Source organism: Lissotriton vulgaris, chromosome 7 (genome assembly GCF_964263255.1).
Source record: "Lissotriton vulgaris chromosome 7, aLisVul1.2, whole genome shotgun sequence".
Taxonomy (NCBI): Eukaryota; Metazoa; Chordata; class Amphibia; order Caudata; family Salamandridae; genus Lissotriton; species Lissotriton vulgaris.
In genome coordinates, this window is record NC_141695.1 from 1,306,316,432 (window position 1) to 1,306,335,393 (window position 18,962).

The window sequence follows — 18,962 nt, forward strand, 5'->3', positions numbered from 1 at the left end:
GGGAGGGCACACCACCCAACCTACACCCACACCCCAGGAGCAGGCTCACGGGGAACACACAGGGAAGACAGGAGTGGGCAGACAGGCATAGACAGGCCCAGCCAGTACCACAAGGCCACAAAAGCAGGAACACCTCACACCCGCAAGGACCAGGAGGGGGGGGGGCTGGGGGGGGGGCTGCCACAGCCAGCGCAAGGCACATCACCAGCCATGACACCAGGACAGAAGCGGAGAAGGCATCCAGGAATCGCGGCGCGTCTTCCATAAGCCCAGGCCGCAGGAAGACATGCCCTCCAACCTAGAACTGACCGGGAGGCTAGTGCACCAGCCGCAAAGGGCTGGCCAGTGCGCACCACAGACGGAAAATCTCCAAGTCTCCTGGCAAACCCAGCAGGCCGGGAGGAAGACCACACCCCGTCCAGGACAGCCAGCCACCAAGACTGGGAACTAAGAAGAACATCACTCAAGCCCAGCAGGAGCAGCACCAGCACCTCGTCCCATTCCTGTTGACAAACAGAAAAAAGAAACAGGCGGAATGCTGGGTGAGGACTGCTTATGTGCTCCCAGTGGAAGTGGCTGGGGTTAGCGTCCCAGCATTCCTCTGTTTTTCTTTTTCTGTCGGGAGATGATTATCTCCACTTGTCATGAATGGGACAAGGACAGGAGGGACTTGGGGGTATTGCAATGTGCCTTAAACCAATAAGACACAATGGCAAGGAGAGAGGACAATGAGAGTATACTAGACATAGCTGAGCAGAAGAGGAGACTGACATGTTGTTTCATTTCATTCGATAAACCTCCTCAATGCTTTTTAATGAGTCTTCTTTTTTTATTTTTTCCCAGCACGGTGGTAATTTTGCTGGTTTAGCCTTGTACTCATTGGCAAAGTCGTTATTGAACTGCACAAAAACAAACTTCCAGTAATCGGAAGTGGGGAGTTTTACATCTGCCTGGATGGACCAGTCCTTGTAACATTCGTTGTACTTTTTGAAGGGATGAAATTTCCCCTTTGTGTCTGAGTTTCGGAATCTACTACTTGATACCACCTCAGAGGTGCATATTGAATGATCAAGGATTTTAGAAGAATCGTCTTTATACTGGTTTAAACCTTGCGGACGATGAATTGATGCATAGTGCATTTCGTGTTTTATATCGCCAGCTTCACAAGGAACACCACAAAATGGGCATGTCTTCCCACATCCAAACAGTTTTTTAAAAAGTGCATCTTGTGGATTAAATGGGAGTGCACCGAGTTTTGTCTCAAGAAATGTTTCTTCAAATTCTGAAAGGATTTGTTTTTCTAGGTCGCCAAGAAATTCTTCAACATTTTTTGAAAACTGGTCAAGGTCTGCTTCGCTATAAAAAAGTATTACTTTCAAACGTTCCTGGGGAAGTACTAGATCCTTCTGCAGCTTCTCAGAAAACTGCTCCAAAAAAGTAGACATAGAGTTGTTGCTGTTTTTTCTTGATTCAACAAGAGTATTTCGGACTATTTTTGTGATACTCGATAAGAGTCTTTCCTCCATGGTTTGAAAATCTCTGTTCTGTCTGTATTTATTTTTAAAGTATTTTAAAATCCATCTTTTGATAAAATTTGGATAGTTTTGAATGTATTGCAAGTAACTGTAAAAATTATTTTCTTCCAAGAGCCCCTTAAGTACAGAATATTGAAAAAATGACCGATTGCTGAACTCATTGGATTTTCCACTTGACAAAATATCATCCACAATTTCTAGGCCAAGTTTTGAGTTGACATAGCCCGTCAAAGCTGGTTTGAGATATTTCTCACAGAACTCTATAGCCTTCTCCTGACAAGCATCTTTGTCTAGGTAAACATTTCTAAATGTGTTGAAATACTGAGATTTAAATGAGTCCAAAAGGATAAAAGGGTCGTTTTGTTGTACAAAGTCGTTGTGCATGGCCTGAAAAGCCCGGGCAGCTCTCCCAAAGATATGCAGTTTTAGATTCAATTCAAAATGAGGGGTGGTTTGGAGTTTTGCAGCATCCTGCTGAGAAAGTTGTCCATCAATCATATGCAATAGTTCACGGCAATACTGATCATCATAGTTAACTTTGGATTTGACTGTCTTTTCAATGTACATATTGCAGAGGTCGATGGTAGACTCAGCAAAAGATTCTTCTGCTTTGAACCCTTTCTTTAACCTGTGGTACAATGATGTTTCAGTATCATCTCCCTTTACTGTGAAAGAACCTAGTCCACATTTTTCTAAATCAGCAATTTCTTTCATTTTTTTATTAATCAGCTTCCCTTGTTGTGTTAGTTCTCTCTTTAATACCCCAGACATTCGAAGTGCAACTTCAAATTTTGGCATTTGGAATTTTTCCATTAAGTTTGATACTGTGTTTTCCCACATAGTTTCAAATTCCTTCTTAAGTTCGCCGTCATTTAATTTACTTTTTTTCTCTCTGCAGTGTTTTAAACAGGTCAAAACCTCAGCTTCAATGGAATTTAAACACTCTGATTGAATTCTTTGCACCTGGCACTTTGCTTTTTGCATGCGAACAGCCTCCTTATATTTCTGGACTGTATTGGCTTCAAGGGTTTTTCGCATTATTTTTGCACTCTGGATAAAGTCCTGTCTGTATCTTTCTATGGTGTTTTTAGCTGCACTGTCAAAATATGTTCCTAGAGAACTCAATATCTCCTCTTCTCCTGTGTCGAGCAGCCGTAAGGCTTCATCATGTAAATCCTTCAAGAAGGCATCGTCAAGCTTCTCTGTGGACTTGTTCTTTATGGTTGTTTCGACTTCTAAAGTCCACTCATGCATCTTTTTGCAAAATGTCCATTCCCACTTAGAGTACTTACTAGTGAGCTGAATGTAGGCTTCTGCAACAAGGATGTTTCTGAAGCTGAAGATGAAGTGCTCATGTTTGACATCACTCAACAAAGTATGCATCCACTCAATAAATAGTGGAATCCTGTGAGGTTTACACAGTCCTGTGTCACCTCTAACCAATCTAAATATTGATGTCTTTAGTTCATGAACCCATTCACTATATCCCAAACTTACAGAGGCCATGGGTGGAGACCCATGCCATAGGCCAGGGATGTACCAATTGTACTTCTCAGGATCATAGTTCATGATATCAGCAAATGTTATTTCTTTCTCCTGTTGTTCTATCTTTGCTGCTGCTTTGGTCATTTCATTCAGCTGCCTAAAGAGATACTGCCTGTCTACCATGTTTAGTCCCGTAGCAGCCACATCACTGGCATTCTGGTGCACAAACTGACAGACTGGTTTTTTCCCAAGCTTCTCCATTCTGAGGAAAGCATGAACCACAATCTCTAGAATATCCTTCATCTCTGTGGTATTTTCCATTGCCAAGTTAACAATAGTAATGTCACTTAACCCAACCACTAAGGTAGCCAACTCATTGTCATGCTCATAAGTACCTCCTAATGTCATGTGTTCTGGGGACTTAAGGCCTTCGGTGTCGATGACCAGGAGGAACTCAAAGCCAAGCTCCTTCCTTTGGTCTTCTTTCACTTTAATGAGCAGCATGGACGCTCCTCGTGTGCATCTTCCACTGCTCACTGGGAACTGGAGCCCGAACATGGAGTTCAGGAGAGTAGACTTTCCAGTTCCTTGCACACCCAGAACTGTGATAACCAAAATTCGGCAGGAAGCTCCAATAATCTGATGAAGTTCAGTCAGAACAGCTGTGACCCACTGTAACGGGATGTTAGAAACGTCACCATCGATCAGCTCCAGAGGAAATCCTTCTAGCAGAAGCTCTGCAGTAATTTTGGGGAGGCCGGTAAACCTCAGTTCGGCTATCATATTGTGTTCCTTCGCCATAGAACATTCTGCCTCATAAAACTGTCCTACTTCACGCATGAAGTGCCCCAGCCCTAAGCAGTGTGCATACGTACAACGGAACATTTCCTCTTGATTAGAAAGGTGTTGTCTTGAAATGGAGGCTAAAAGAACATTCATCCACTTTAAGAAAAGACATCTCTCTACCATACTCAGCTGGTTTAGTGTTTTGATAAATTTCATAATACCAGAAGGAATTTCTGAATCATTCTGCTCTTTACGAAGCTTTGTTAGTTCTTGGATGAGCTTTGAAATATAGTCTTCTGTAGGTGTGCTTCCTTGGTTTTTCATTTGACATAGTTCCTTTTCTACCTTGGTAACTCCCGCCCAAAGCTCCCCTTGCAGTTTCATTGTTGTCTCTCTGTAATTCACTACATCTGATATCTCAGAGGTTACATCTTCTGCACACTGTTTTGCCTTCTGGCATTCCCCATCATCCTCATCTACCAGCACTCCTAGCTTACGTGCTACATCAGCCATGGCTTGTAGAGATGTGACACTATTGGATTCCTCTTGTGTTTTTAAGACTGACTGACATTTTCTCACAAAATCTGCATCATTCATAGCCTGGGTTTTCACTAACAATTGAGATTGTTGCAGGTTTAATTTCTGCATCAGTTTTTTCATACATGCCTTTGTTTTTCCGCTACTTTGAACATTAATGACAAAGTAAATCTTTGTCTTTGATTCCATAATTGATGATAATATTGTATACTCTTTTTCATGAATTTCATTAAGAAATAAAAAAAACGCTGATGAGACATTTCTCAAAAAGTCAAACTGCAACCTGTGAAGCTCAATATCCCCTCGTAGATTTGCAAAAGCAAGAGGCTTCACGAAAATATCTGAATTCTCCCTCCCCCCAGGAAAATAGCAGCAGATCTCTACCAAACCAGAGGCGATCACCCGAGGAACATTCCCACATTCCATGTCACGGTGGATAAAGTAATCATGGCGCTGCTGAGGAGGGCTGAGAACTTCATTTAGAATCTTGGACTTGGATAAGCTGCCGCTTCCCAAACGTACAAATGAAATGACAGGCATCGGCGTTAGCACCAGGCTCTCTTGGACGAACCCTTTACTGTCTTTCAGTGAGTGGGGCCGCCACTGTTTGACAATGTCCCTCATGGCCCACAGCATGAATGTGCACTTGGTGCCATCACAGGGGGGCAACAACAAGGGAAGAGCGAATTGACACATGGACATTTTTAGCATCATCTCCTGCTGCAAAAATCTGTCCGACAAATAAAACAGAAGGCAGATAACATCCAGTGGGTTAACAGAGGTTCCTGATGCATCTTCGTCAAAAAGGCTGTCAAAGTCAATATTCTGTCCTTCTTTTGGTCCGCTTTCTATTTCATTGCAAGCTCCAGGTTGAGGTCTTGTGAGTCTTGCAGTGACGTTCAAAGACATGAGCTTCCTTAAAAAATGCCAAGGGACATCCTCCAGGGACCGGAGATCCAACTTGTCTGTGCTGCTGCTGGAAATATCAAGCACTTCACTCAATGGGATTTTTCTGGTCCCGTATGCCTCCATTTTAAAACGTTGCAACAATTTTTCCAGTGCCTTGCTTTCATCTACAAAAACAAGAAAACAATTATTATTGACAATTTAAAAAAAGAGCATTATGCGTGATCCTTTCATTGTCTAGCTTTGGAGCCTGTAGCAAGCAGTAGGTAGGACCTGAACATTCAACAACCCAAATTCTATTTGCAAGCCTCAGTAGAGACCCATATTTGTAAGGCAATGCCTCATTTTTGGTTGACTGTGAAGAATATCATCACCACATAACCAGTGCTCAGAGATATAGGGCCATATGTGGGTAAAACGTTTTTTGCGATTCTCAACTTGCGATTTTTAGGGAATCGCAATTAGAGAATCGCAAAACGCAATGTTGGTAGGATTTGCTAAATATTTTGCTAATCCTACATATTCCTTTTTTGCGCATCGCAAATTGAGATTCGCAAATAAGGAATACCTTCCCATTCATTCTTATGGGCTAGAAGGCCAATAGGAATGAATGGGAAGACATTCTCAATTTGCGATTCCCAATTAGAGAATCGCAAATTGAGAATGCAATTTCAAGGTTGCAAGGGTGTTAATAGGACACCCTGTTGCACCCCTGAAAAAGGCATGTGTGCACATGTGGCGCACATACATGCACTAAGGGCATGTATGAGAAGTGATCAGGCCATAGAGGAGAGTATGTGGGCCTGGCTAAAAACTGTTTGAAAGTCGGGGCCCGTGCCTCGATATTCATTGAAGAATTCTGTTGGAGAATATTAAGGACTGCACATTTTAAAGTTGGCCAGACTGGCTCAAATGGTATCTAAAAGAAGTTCATCCAGAAGCCTTAGTGTCCCCAAACTACTATAAAAAAGCTGTTTCCAATTATGCTTTTTAATGCAAATTGCATCCGTAACTTTCAAAACTGGACAGGATTTAAAGGCCACTTCACTAAATCGGGTCAGGGAGCTTACCCAAGAGATTATTTTAGTTCATGCTTGTCAGGTGATGCATTTTAAAGCCCGTTGATCAGCTAATATTGTTCAAATAGGACAGGAGTTAAATTAAGGGTGTGCTAAATTGACATAATTTGCTTTTTGAATAGTTACGCAAAGTTTCAGAAACACTATTCAATTTCAATTCAAAGTTTATTGTTTGATTACTAAAAAACCATAACAAAATCTTAAAAACCAAGTAGTTCATATATACAAAGACAAAAGTTTGAAAAACGCAAGTTAATACAGAAGCATCGCAATAATCTTACTTTAAAATGAGTTACAGTTAAGAGTGTCCAAGTATTGATGTTGTTGCCTATAGAGTTTGAGGACTTGGATAACTAAACGGTCGTAGCGTCACTTTAAAAATCTAAGAGGAGGCAGCAAAACATAAGAAGGTCTGGACAATTAACCCGTTCCATGCTCGCGTCGGCCATCAGCCGAAGCAAGCACTCTCTCCCTGGAGCTGCGCACGACCGTTGGCCGACACAGCCCTGCCCAACCTTTAGAACACCCGCACCACGGCAAAATCTTCGCCGCGGTAAACGGGTTAATTGACAGTTGAAAAAATGTTCAGGTCGGCCATGCTGGATGAGCCAGAGTTCATTAAGTGGTTTTAAGTCGACAAAAAGGTGCAACCAGCAAGCGCAAGATTGCTGCCCTGTCATTCCCTAGCGATTTAGCTGCTCTGCTGACAAATTTAGTGAACTGGATGTTCAACTTTGTATTTTCTGAATCCATAGCAGCTAATATGGCCTGACAACATGTGCGAGGTCCAAGTTTATTTCACTTCTCCCGTAATAAAATCCTTCTGTTGTTGAGCAAAGCTGGGCATGGGCAAGCTATATGCTCCATGCTTTCAGAGTGGTAGCCGCACTCCCTGCATTCAGTACTGAGACAGGGACACCACCATTCTGTCAAATAATTAAAAAAAAGGGCATTTGCCCAACATTAGGGCCATAAACTTTAGCTTCCAGAAAAGTGAAAACGTGCTTGATTAATAAGATGCCTCCACCCCCGGTTTGAGGGCAGAAATAACGGCCCAGGCATTTTTCCTACTAGATAGTTTTGCCCTGTCGGAATGAAAAGATCAAAGCCGGACACTTCGCTTGATTACGATCTTTAATGCCTGTTGAGATGGAGTAGTTTCTTACCTGTAACTGCAGTTCTGTAGTAGGGGTATCTCTGTTATAGTCATAATCTAGTGAATAGTCCCGCCCACGTGCGTGGACCCCGGAGCAATCAAAAATAATCTCTTAAACTGTCTTCTTTGCAGTCCTGCAGAGAATTAAGACAAATAATGCAGCCTAACAAATACAAGGCTACAAAGGCCACTACGTCATCTAAACAGTGAAAAGGATAGCCCACCATGTCCGGTTTAACACTTTTTACCAAGTTTTCCTCACAGGGAAAACTCTTCTTCACCAAAATCCTTGAAATGATAGAGAGGAAGGGTTGGACAGACAAGCCCCATAGGCTGCCATTGTGTGTCTTGAAAAGGGATACCGTGCCTTTAAGGAACTCTCCAGAGACCCTCGGTATCCCAGGTTGCACAGCCAAAGTCCTTTTACTTTCAGTTCATTTTGAAGGTGTATAAAGCAAGGCCTGTAGCATACATTACAGTACCGTTTTCTGTACCGGGGAGGAGGGTGGGCGCTTATGACTATAACAGAGATACCCCTACTACAGAACTGGAGTTACAGGTAAGAAACTACTCCTTCTGTAGTAGGGGATCTTTGTGTATAGTCATAATCTAGTGAATAGAATGGCAAGCCCATCCCAAAAAACCAACCCGGCTGTGGAGAAAAACAGACTACACCACTACTGTGCAAACAGATTTCTTAATGAAGCCTGCCCAACCTGAGCATCTGCTCTGGCATCAGAGTCCAGACAGTAATGATTAGCAAAGGTGTGGACCGACTTCCAAGTGGCAGCCCTGCAGATCTCTGCAATGAGAACATTACAAAGCAAAGCTGTTGTAGCTGCTTTTCCCCTGGTAGAATGAGCTTTAGGCTTAACTCCTAAGGTCCTGTTAGCCTTCTGGTAACATAACTGGATACAGGACACAATCCACCTAGAGATGGACTGTTTTGAGGTGGCAAGACCAGTCCTGACCGACCCATAATTGACAAATAATTGGTCTGACCTACGAATGTCCTTGGTCTTATCCAAGTAGAATTTCAACACCCTTCTGACATCCAGGGAATGTAGAGACTTTTCCCCTGGAGTGGAAGGATTCTGGAAAAACGTAGGTAAAGTTATGGTCTGATTGACATGGAAATCAGAAATCACCTTTGGAAGGAACTTAGGGTGAGTACGCATCACAACCTTAGCAGCATGAAATACAGTATAAGGTTCTTGACAACACAACGCCTGAATTTCACTCACCCTCCGGGCCGAAGTAATGACCACAAGGAAGGCTGCCTTCCATGACAAGTGCTGCAGAGAAGCCTTATGGATGGGTTCAAAAGGCTCCTTCATCAACCTGGACAGCACCACATTCAGCTCCTATGATGAAGATGAAGGACGCCGGATAGGAGGAAACACTTTCTTCAATCCTTGCAAAAAATCTTTACTCACTGGGATCTGGAAGAAGGGCTTCTGTGAAGGGTATTTCCTATATGCAGTCAATGCTGCGAGGTGAACCTTAATAGAGTGAAAATTAAGGCCAGACTGAGCCAAATGCAAAAGATATGGAAGGATGACATCTTCCTTGCAGGTTGTGGGATCATAGTCCTTGGAAGTGCACCAGCTGCAGAACCTCTTCCACTTGTAGGCATAGGAAGTCCTTGTGGAAGGTCTCGTAGCTTCCTTAAGTATAGTCATGCAATCGTCAGGAAGATTCAAGTGCCCATATTGTACTATCTCAGGAGCCATGCCGCCAAACTCAACGATGAGAGGTTGGGGTGCACCATCTGCCCCCCTAACTTCGTGAGAAGGTCCGGCCGACACGGCAGCCTTATGTGGGGTAGGAGAGACCGGTGAAGCAGGTCCGTGAACCACCACTGTTGTGGCCACTCCGGAGCAATGAGGATCATACATGCTCTGGATTGGGACAGCTTGATGAGTACCGCCGGAATCAGGGGAATGGGTGGAAAAGCGTACAGAAAGCTGTTCAACCAGCTGATTCATAACGCGTTCCCCAGAGTCCCCGGTTGGTAATACCTGGAGGCGAAGCCTCGGCATTTTCTGTTTTCGGCGGTGGCGAACAGGTCTACCTCCGGAGTGCCCCACCTGTCGAAGATGTCTCCTAGCACTTCGTTGTTTAGAACCCACTCGTGGTTTTCTTGCACCAGCCTGCTGAGGGCGTCCGCCTGAGCATTCTGCACACCCGGCAGATGAGTAGCCGTTATCGTCAGTCCTCTGGCCAACAGCCAGCGCCAGATCGCCTGCGCTTGCTGTGAGTGTGTCCTCGATCTCGATCCCCCCTGCTTGTTGAGGTAATACATTGTGGTTGTATTGTCTCATGTGTAGGCGTGCGTGTGGTGTGAGGAAGATGCAAGAGGCCATCGACCCAAGTAGAGAAGACACCGTCCTCGCTATTGTAGATGGAACAGCTATGAGAGCCTGATCCTTCTGATGGATCGATAAGCGTCTCTCCTCCGAAGGGGACACGCTTGCTGAAAGAGAATCGATGGAGGCTCCCAAGTACTGTAGGCACTGGACAGGCGTCGGCACAGACTTGGACATGTTTATGTGCAACCCCAGATGGTCCAACAGAACGGCCGTCCTGTTGAAGTGCAGGTGCGCTTCCTGGAAAGTGGAGGCTTTGATCAACCAGTCGTCCAGGTACGGGTAGACAAACACTGTGTTCTTCCGCAGGTGCGCTGCCACCACTGCCATGCATTTTGAAAATGTCCTGGGTGCAGACTTCAGTCCAAACCATAGTACGGTGTACTGATAGTGATTGGTGCTGACTAGAAAGCGTAGGAACTTCCGGTGTTTCCATGCAATGGGTACATGGAAGTACGCATCTTGCAGATCTATTGCACAAAGCCAGTCTCCCCTTTGCAGCTGAGGATAAATCTGGTGCAATGACAGCATGCAAAACTTTTCCCTGCAAATCCATTTGTTTGCTTGTCGCAAATCCAGAATGGGCCTGAACTCGTTCTTGTCCTTCTTGCATACCAGGAAGAACCGTGAGTAAAGACCCTTTCCCCTTTGAGACAGAGGGACGTCTTCTATCGCCCTTTTTCTTAACAGGGTATCGGCCTCCACTTGGAGCTCGCGCAGTTGGAACTGCGAGCAAACTGGTGGAATCGCTGGAGGCGGGCTGACGAAACAAAGACCGTATCCATTGCAAACAATATTCAGCACCCTCTTGTCCTGAGTAATTTTTCTCCACTCTGCCAAGTAATGTTGTATGCTTCCCCTCACCGGAGCGGGTAACGGACGAGGAGGAAGTAACCCCTCAGGGCCTAGACCCGGCCGGGCCTTTGGGCGTCGAGGAGGACTGTTGGCCGCCTCTGCCCCTCTGGTGCTTCTGGAATGGTCGCCGATGGTACTGCTGCTGCTGTTGGTGCTGCTGACCAGCTTGACGACCTTGCCCTTTTCCCTGGGCACCAAAACATCTCTGGAAGGGACGGAAGGTCTTCTTCTGCTCTTTAGGCTTCTCTAACTCGACGGCCGTCAGGGTTTCTGCCTCCGCCTTCATGCGGGCCACCTCCTCATCAGCATGCTTACCAAAGAGCGTCGACCCAGAGAACAGCAAGTTGGCGACTCCCAACAAAAATGATCTACCCGTACACCAGTGATACCTATGTTCCACCCACTTTCAATAGAAATGGGCGCAGGAGGATCCACCTATGGCACTTCTAGTTTGGAGGAAATATCGAGTGACTCGGACTCCTCACTGAACAGCAATCCCACAAATAGGAATCGTGGAAGAGGTTACTGCAGAGGATGGAGAAACAACTATCAAAATCAAAATCAGTTCCCCCAGTGGTGGCAACCAAACCCCTGTATGTACGGAGATCCACCTTTCCCTCAGCAAATGGGTACATTCGGTGCTCAACCATTTCAATCTGATTCAAGTATGCAGCCTTTTTTAGGGTTTGGCAGAGGGAGACCAAGAGGAAGAAGACGACAGGGACAAGTCCAATGGGGACCTCTTCCACCATCGATGGACCTGAGGAGCGGCAGGAAGATCCCGCAAGAACAAGCAGGCACAAGCAGCGGGACAGCCTCGTAATTAACCTGAGTTCACGAGTACTAACTGATGATGAAGAGGCTGTACTCAACAGAGGATTTGGTTTCGTAATGACTCAGACGGGGGACCCTTTTCTGGCACAAATAGAAATGGCGAAAAATTTTCGGAAGATCAGGTTACATTTCTTCTTTGCAAAACATATGAAAGACGCACCCGATCAGCTAAACAAAAACACTGGTTTGAAGAAACCTTCAACTTTCAACCCCCCAGTGGGAGGCTTACCTGCCAAGGTACTGACTTTTGAACAAAATAAGGATTGCTCTTTCATTAACTTACCAAAGAAAGAACAGGACGCTCTACGTAATCTGACTGCAGATGATTCACTAACGATAAAACCAGCAGACAAGGGTGGTGCTATTGTCTTGCTTGACACAACCACATATCGCTCTGAGTGCTTGAGACAACTTCAAGACACAAGATCCTATCTTCCTTTAAAGGATGATCCGACAGAACGACTCACCAACATAATTGGCCACATTGTAGAGGAGGCGGTCACGGAAGGATGGATCACGCCCCAAGAAGCTGTCCTTCTACGTACCACTCATCCTACCATGCCATATTTCTATGTGTTGCCGAAGGTCCACAAGTAACAACAACCTCCACCTGGACGCCCCATAATATCGGGGATCGGCTCCATTTTAGAACCCTTATCCACTTTCGTTGATTGGTTCCTACTTCCTATGGTTAAGGAAATGCCAACATTCCTTCAGGACACCAAGGACGTCTTACGGATACTACCAGATATTGAATTTGACATCTCCATGGATCTCCTAGTATCTTTTGACGTGGAATCTCTATACACCTCAATTCCCCAAGATGATACTCTGGAAGTAGTAGAAAATGTACTGCATGAAAGAGATCTACATTCAATCACGCCAGTGCATTTCATCATGAATCTTGTACACTTGGCAATGAAAGAAACTTTTTTCAGTTCGAAGAAAATATTTATCTGCAAGTATCGGGGACCAGCATGGGAAGTGTTTTCCCTCCCAGCCTAGCTATCCTCTATGTACATCAGTTTGAGCAGGAACACGTGCTGTTACCCACTAATCCGTTTTTTTAGTCACTACGAACCTGGAGGCGATACATTGATGATATTTTTGTGGTGTGGCGCGGCACTGTTGAAGATCTTCTACTATTCCATCAATGGTTAAATACGAGAAATAACCATCTCTGCTTTACAGTCGAACATGGCAAACATTGTCTGGCTTTTCTTGATCTCCTTATAACAGCCACACCAACAGGTTTAAGATCAGAACTCTGTAAGAAACCTATGGCTCGAAACTCTTTATTGAGCTACGAGAGTTGCCATCCAAGATCCTTGAGAAACAACTTGCCGTTCGGCCAATTTTTGAGGATCCAAAGGAATTGCTCCAGTAAAGACTCATTCAAAGTACATGCAGAGACCTTGAAGGACCAACTGCTGGCTAGGAAGTATCCTAAGAAAATCATACGTGACTCAATGAAACGCGCTCCTAATAACAACCGGGAAGCCCTCTTAGAACCATCGGTTACCAAAGAACAATCTGAAAGAATGACCTTTGTTAATACATTTAACACTACATCCAACCAAGTACAGAAAATAATCCAGAGACATTGGTCTATTTTGAATACTGGAGGAGATAATCTACCACCTCCCCATTTTGCCTTTAAACGGGGGCCGAATTTAAAGGACAAGCTAGTGCACACTCGACCGAAAGGCAGAACACCTAGAGCGGTGGGCACACTTTGGGATATGCCGGCGATAGAAGGTCATCATCCATGCGGCTCCTGTGCCGCTTGCCCTCAAACACATAAATCATTGAGTGTAGATATCGGTACTGACCGACCATGGCAGCAGAAAAAGTTCAACAACTGCAACAGCCAGAACTTGATTTACCTCATTACATGTCCTTGCCAACTGAGATATGTTGGTATGACTACGAGAAGGGTCAAGGTTCATATATCGGAACATAAAAGCACGAAAAGGTGCCGTAAGCAGGCCACCCGATTGACAACGCATTTTTTGCCAACATGACATGGCCCTACGGAATTTACTTGGACAGTATTAGAACAACCGTTCATTCCTGAACACGTAATGGATATAAGCAAATATCTATTCTCAAAGGAACAGAAATGGGTATATAAACTCAATACAGACAAAGACGGACTGAATAAAGACATACCTTGGATGTCATTGTAGCAATTGACAATTAGGATCTATTTGAAGTTCAGGGTGCGGAATTAGTTGCTTAGACCCTTAATGTTATTGAAAATAATAAATAGATCCACAGAAATGGCCCTGATTAGTGTAGATGGGGGAGACATGTAGGTGGGCTCACTCCCAGTAGCCAACTATACAGTTATAAAATTTACTTTTTCATCTTCACATTTTTTCAAGCTTTTCATGGAGATGGATTGTAGTTAGTTGAAAGAGCAGCAATTTAATAACTATCATTATAGGTTTCCTTAATAAAGGGAAGTATGTCGAGGCATCGTAAAGAGAAGCCTTTCTATCGCTCCTCATTATGGCAACACCAAGCATACCAACTATAGACTACATTGCCCCATAGTCTTTGTCACTAAGGGCTAGATGTAGGTAAATTGGATTTACCGATTCGTAAATACCGAATTTTACCGATTTGGTATTTATGAATTAGTAAATCCAATGTAGGTAAAAATTCGGTAAAAAATACCGAATCGGTAGGATTCGGTATTTATCGAATCGGTATTTACCGATTCGGTAATTGCCATTGATTCCTATGGGCCTTGAGGCCCATAGGAATCAATGTCAATTACCGAATCGGTAAATACCGATTCTGTAAAATTACCGAATTGTCAAGGGGGACAGGGTGTCACTTTGACACCCTGTTGCACCCCTGATTCTGGCTTGTGTGCCATGTGACACACATACATGGGCATGTATGTGTGCCACATGGCACAGGTGTACATGCACAGATGTGCATGTACACAGGAATTCGTTATTTACCATGAAATAGCATTTCATGGTAAATAACGAATTCTTAAGGGCCTGTGGCACTATTTTAAGTGCCACCTACATCTAGATTTACCGATTCGGTAAATTTACGAATTCTGTATTTTGCCGAATCGGTAAATTTTACTGATACGTTAAAATTTGGGCCCCCTACATCTCAAAAACCAAATACCGGTCGGTAACGGCGGAAATCGGCCGTTACCGACCGGTATTTGGTGTCCTACATCGGGCCCTAAATTTATGCCAGCTGTATTTACGTTTTTCGAGTAGCATTTCTGCCCATTTGATTTGATTTGGTTTCAACAGCAGCATTAAAACTTTACCCAGAAATACATCACTGTTACGAAAACTTTATTGACATCTCTCGAATGGCGGTCCATTTTTCTAGATCATGCCCTACTTTTGCCAATTTAGTTGCAAGAGTAAACCTAATAAATTTCATCTGGTATTACATTACTCTAAAGGGCTGATATGTGAAGTGATTAGGGCAAAGGTGTGATACTCCCAAAAAAGTTTTTCGCACCCGTACCGGGATAGAGGGAGTGCAACTACATTTCCCATACATCTGCGCGGCTCACGTGACGCGCACAGTAATTTCCGGCTCAGTGCGCACATTGAAAACAGAATCCAAACAATGCCTGTTACCTTCCCAGACAGCTCTGAGCGAAGCCGGGGGGAACCGACGGACAGGTTGGTTTAAATTATGCTTCTTACTTAGCTGTTTGTGTACGATTGCGTTGGCAGTCCGATGAGTGGAAGCTTATCTCCCTGAGTACTCTGCTTAACACAGCGGCTGATTCGGTACCACAGTGTTATACAGCAGATAGTTTTTTGCTGTGATGTGACATGAATGTTTATTATGCACTACATGTGGGTGCGACAAACAGACTTTTATGGCACAACCATCCAGCCGTTATGCTACTTGTGTCTGCGGGCACTAATTACCAACATATGGCGGGTGTTTGTAGGTGTACTTTGACGAAGTTAGCACCACAAGAGAGTCGACAGTTTGTCTTAAAATCGGTTTGATGTGGTGGCTCATACTTCACATTTATTCCTGGAGAATAGATTCAAGGTCTTTAGTGTCGGTTGTGAGATTATATTGAATTATGAGAAAATATGCACTATTTTAACAACTATTCGATGGAGCTTTCCCCATCAGATAGTTCACTGAACTATTGTTCTTCTGTCTTATCAGAGCGGTGCTCCACTTACCTGAGCTGCAGCCAGGTGAGGCGATGCTTTATCCTCCTACCCCATAGGTAAGCGGACTCATATGCAAACAAGGGGATAATGTTAATATCCCAATATGATAAATAAGTAGGCAGAAAATAGCATGTTTAGGTACTTCTAGATGCACTCACTGTTGTTGACATCTTTTTGTTTTTCTTATGTCCTGTTCTGGGTATGACTACTCTTCTGGCCTGAACATGCAGTATCTTGGAGGAGGATTTTCCATGACCCAGATTATCAGGTGACATGGTTATTGGTTTGTTTGTATCATTTTTCTTCATTTTTGCAGTAGCGAACCCATGGTCCTGATGAAAGCAGTGGACTACAAATATCCACACATGCTGAAACATGTTGACCTATGATTTAAAATAAGCATTTATTTAGTGACTCTGCTTAAGTTTTGCACTGCTTTTAAAACTTGGAAGTTCTGAGAGACATAAATAAAAATTCTTTCCTCTCTGCTCTCCAATTTTATACACTCACTATTTTCACACCCTCACTTATCCACGCACTGCATATCAGTTAACCCTAATACACCTTTTGTCTTGGTACTTCCCATTCCTTAATTACCATTCTCAATGGTTTGGAGGCAACCACTTACAACACCTAGTGGTTGCAAGCATGCTCTCCTTGGTGTAGGGAGAACCCATATGATGACAAGGGCGGTACCGTTTGGGAACTGATGGGTACTTTTTATACCCTGGTGATACCATGTTGTGCCTTTAATATATACGGGTACATACTGTCTTCTAACCATTTGTTGGTAACTTGACCAGCTGGCTCCACAGACCCATAGACATTTGTTGTTGTTATAAGTGTATTCCTTTGGGGGTTATGTCTATGTTGTGGTCTATCAATATGCCCTGAGACACTCTTTCAAACGATTGTTTTTGTTGATTCTCTGCTGCGCCTCCGGTTTCAGCGATGTCGGGCGCAACCAGGCATGGCGTCTCAGAATAATCCCGTGGCAGTATCCATGAGCCGCCAAGAGAGAGGAATCTGCAGCCGAGCTGATAACCTGATTGGATACCATCATGCCCTCATTGATGATTTCCTGGAAGTCCTCCCTTCTGTCCCTAGGAAGGTGCTCCAGAAACTGCTGCAGGGACTCCTTCAAAGACCGGTCATACCTTCCCGAAAGAGCCGCGGCACTAGCGGCTTTCATGGAAGTAGCAGCCGTACCGCAGACTTTTCGCCCGGCTGAGTCCATCTGACGGCTCTCCTTATCCAGAGGCACCGTAGAAGACGGGGCAGTAGCGTGCTGCTTCCTGGCCGCAGTGACGATCACCGAATCCGGCACCGGGTCTGATCAAAGGAACGCTGGATCGGAGTCAGGGGGCCTGTACTTTTTCTGCAGCCGGGAAGGAGCGGATTTCGTTGACGCTGGAGTCAGGAAGAGCTCCATAGCCGGTTCCTTCAGCCCTGGCAACAAGGGTCGAGACAACTGCCGCATGTGTAAGGTCTCGAAAATCACCGATGTATAAGATGTGGGTACCGTTAGCGTAATCCCCAGCTTCGCTGCCCCTCTCAATAACACCTCCTGAAATTATACGATGTCATCCACTGGTGACACTCTCGTATTGGGGGAATCCGATAAGGTGGGCGAATATCCCTGGGCACTGGAAGAGTCCGTATGACAGGACCTTGACCTGTCCCTCCAGTGACGATGTGTCATGATTCAATCATGGATAGGGTGACTACAGGTCCCAGAATGCTTGTTTCTAGCCCACCTTCACTGTCTACTCTTTCCCCCCCTTTCTGTGTTCTATATTAGCCTCCTGTGTGCCTTCCGCGGTGCTTGTCACCTGTGGTTAGCCGTATCTTCGAGTACTGATGTTCATGGTTTATCTGCACATTGGAGCGTTTTCGAGTCTGTGTGAACGGTGCTGGGGAGAATCTATTCCTGGCCGTTCTCTTTGGGCGTTTCCTTCCATCGAACGCCGCGGAGCAGCTGTGTGGAGTTCCGAGCTGTGAGCTGAGAGCCGCCTAGGAGCCGCACTGACAGCCAGAGAGAGAGACTCGCGCTGGGAGCCGCGCTGGCAGCTGGGGAGAGAGCCGCGCTGGAGCAAAGACAAAGGTACACGGAGCTCGCGGCCAGCAAGCAATTCTAGTGCTTTATTCAACCTTACTTTTCTTATCGGACCTGTGGCTAGCGGATTGCTAGCGTGGGAAGAGTGTTTTGTAACTTCGTGTTTTTGTTCTGGACTTGGCTTTTTGTGGATATTTTTGGCATTTGAACTCTGCCGAACATTTTGGTTTTCTTTAGAGCCGTTGAGAGGCTCGGATTATGTGTTCCATCAATTCTTGGATTCACGGACGAACATATGTCTAGAAGGAACATTTGCATTATTCATTGAGCTGAAGCTTCATCGATATGACTGTGGATTATTAATGAGAAGCTTCCTGTTTCTCTCAGCATTTAGGGTTCTTGGGCAGATCCCTGTTTTCTTTTCCTTTTCCTTTATTTTTCCTATTTTGCCTTCTTCTATCAGAATGACTGTGGAAGCCTTATGATGTAAGTGTATGTCCTTCCACTGTATACATAGAAGCGGTAGTGTACCATAGGGAAGAGAGTAACTTTCCTGTTCTTGTGTCTCTGTGCAGGTACCTACGTACAGACCCAACACTTGGCGTTCTCCTGTTGTCGAGTCCTGTAGATGGTTTATGGCTGCCACTCCTTTATGTTTTATTTATCCACTTTTTCCCCTTCCCTGGGTGAGGTCCTCATAGGCGAGTGTTAGCCTTATACTCGCTTGTGATACCGTACCTAGGGAGGAGTGAATCTACCTTCTACATCGCTCCTTCTGTACCGGATTCCAAGGTTAGTCAATCTGTATACGTCGTGACATGATGCCAAGACCGTGTCGAAGGTCGACGGTCACTCCTTGATCAGTGCCTCCGTCTGGACCGTGACCTAGACCTCCTAGGCCTCGGGCGATCCACTGGTCATACAGGAGGCGGAAGCTGCGGAGGCAGAACCAGGATCCTAGGCTGTTGAGGCCCCGTAGGCGGCGAAGGGAAGCGCGGCAGAGATAGAGACCGTGGAGGAGGCCGCGGTGGAGGAGGAGGAGGAAGATGAGGAGGAAGATGAGGAGGAATATGAGGAGGAGGAGGAGGAAGAGGAGGAGGAGGAGGAGGAGGAGGAGTATCCTTAGGTAATGGAGGAGGCGTCGGCGTCCTGGGCCTAGAAGGCGAATAGGTCTGAG

General features: G+C 45.0%; 1 pseudogene across 1 annotated transcript in view; it reads right to left on the reverse strand.

Moving 5' to 3' along the window:
• Positions 1-223: 223 nt before the first annotated feature.
• The window catches only part of LOC147703554 (up-regulator of cell proliferation pseudogene), a 165,969-nt pseudogene continuing 147,230 nt past the window's right edge, over positions 224-18,962 (reverse strand). The window contains exon 3 of the transcript XR_015297374.1: positions 224-5,416. The product of XR_015297374.1 is annotated as an up-regulator of cell proliferation pseudogene (transcript). The remainder of the gene's footprint in view (positions 5,417-18,962) is intronic.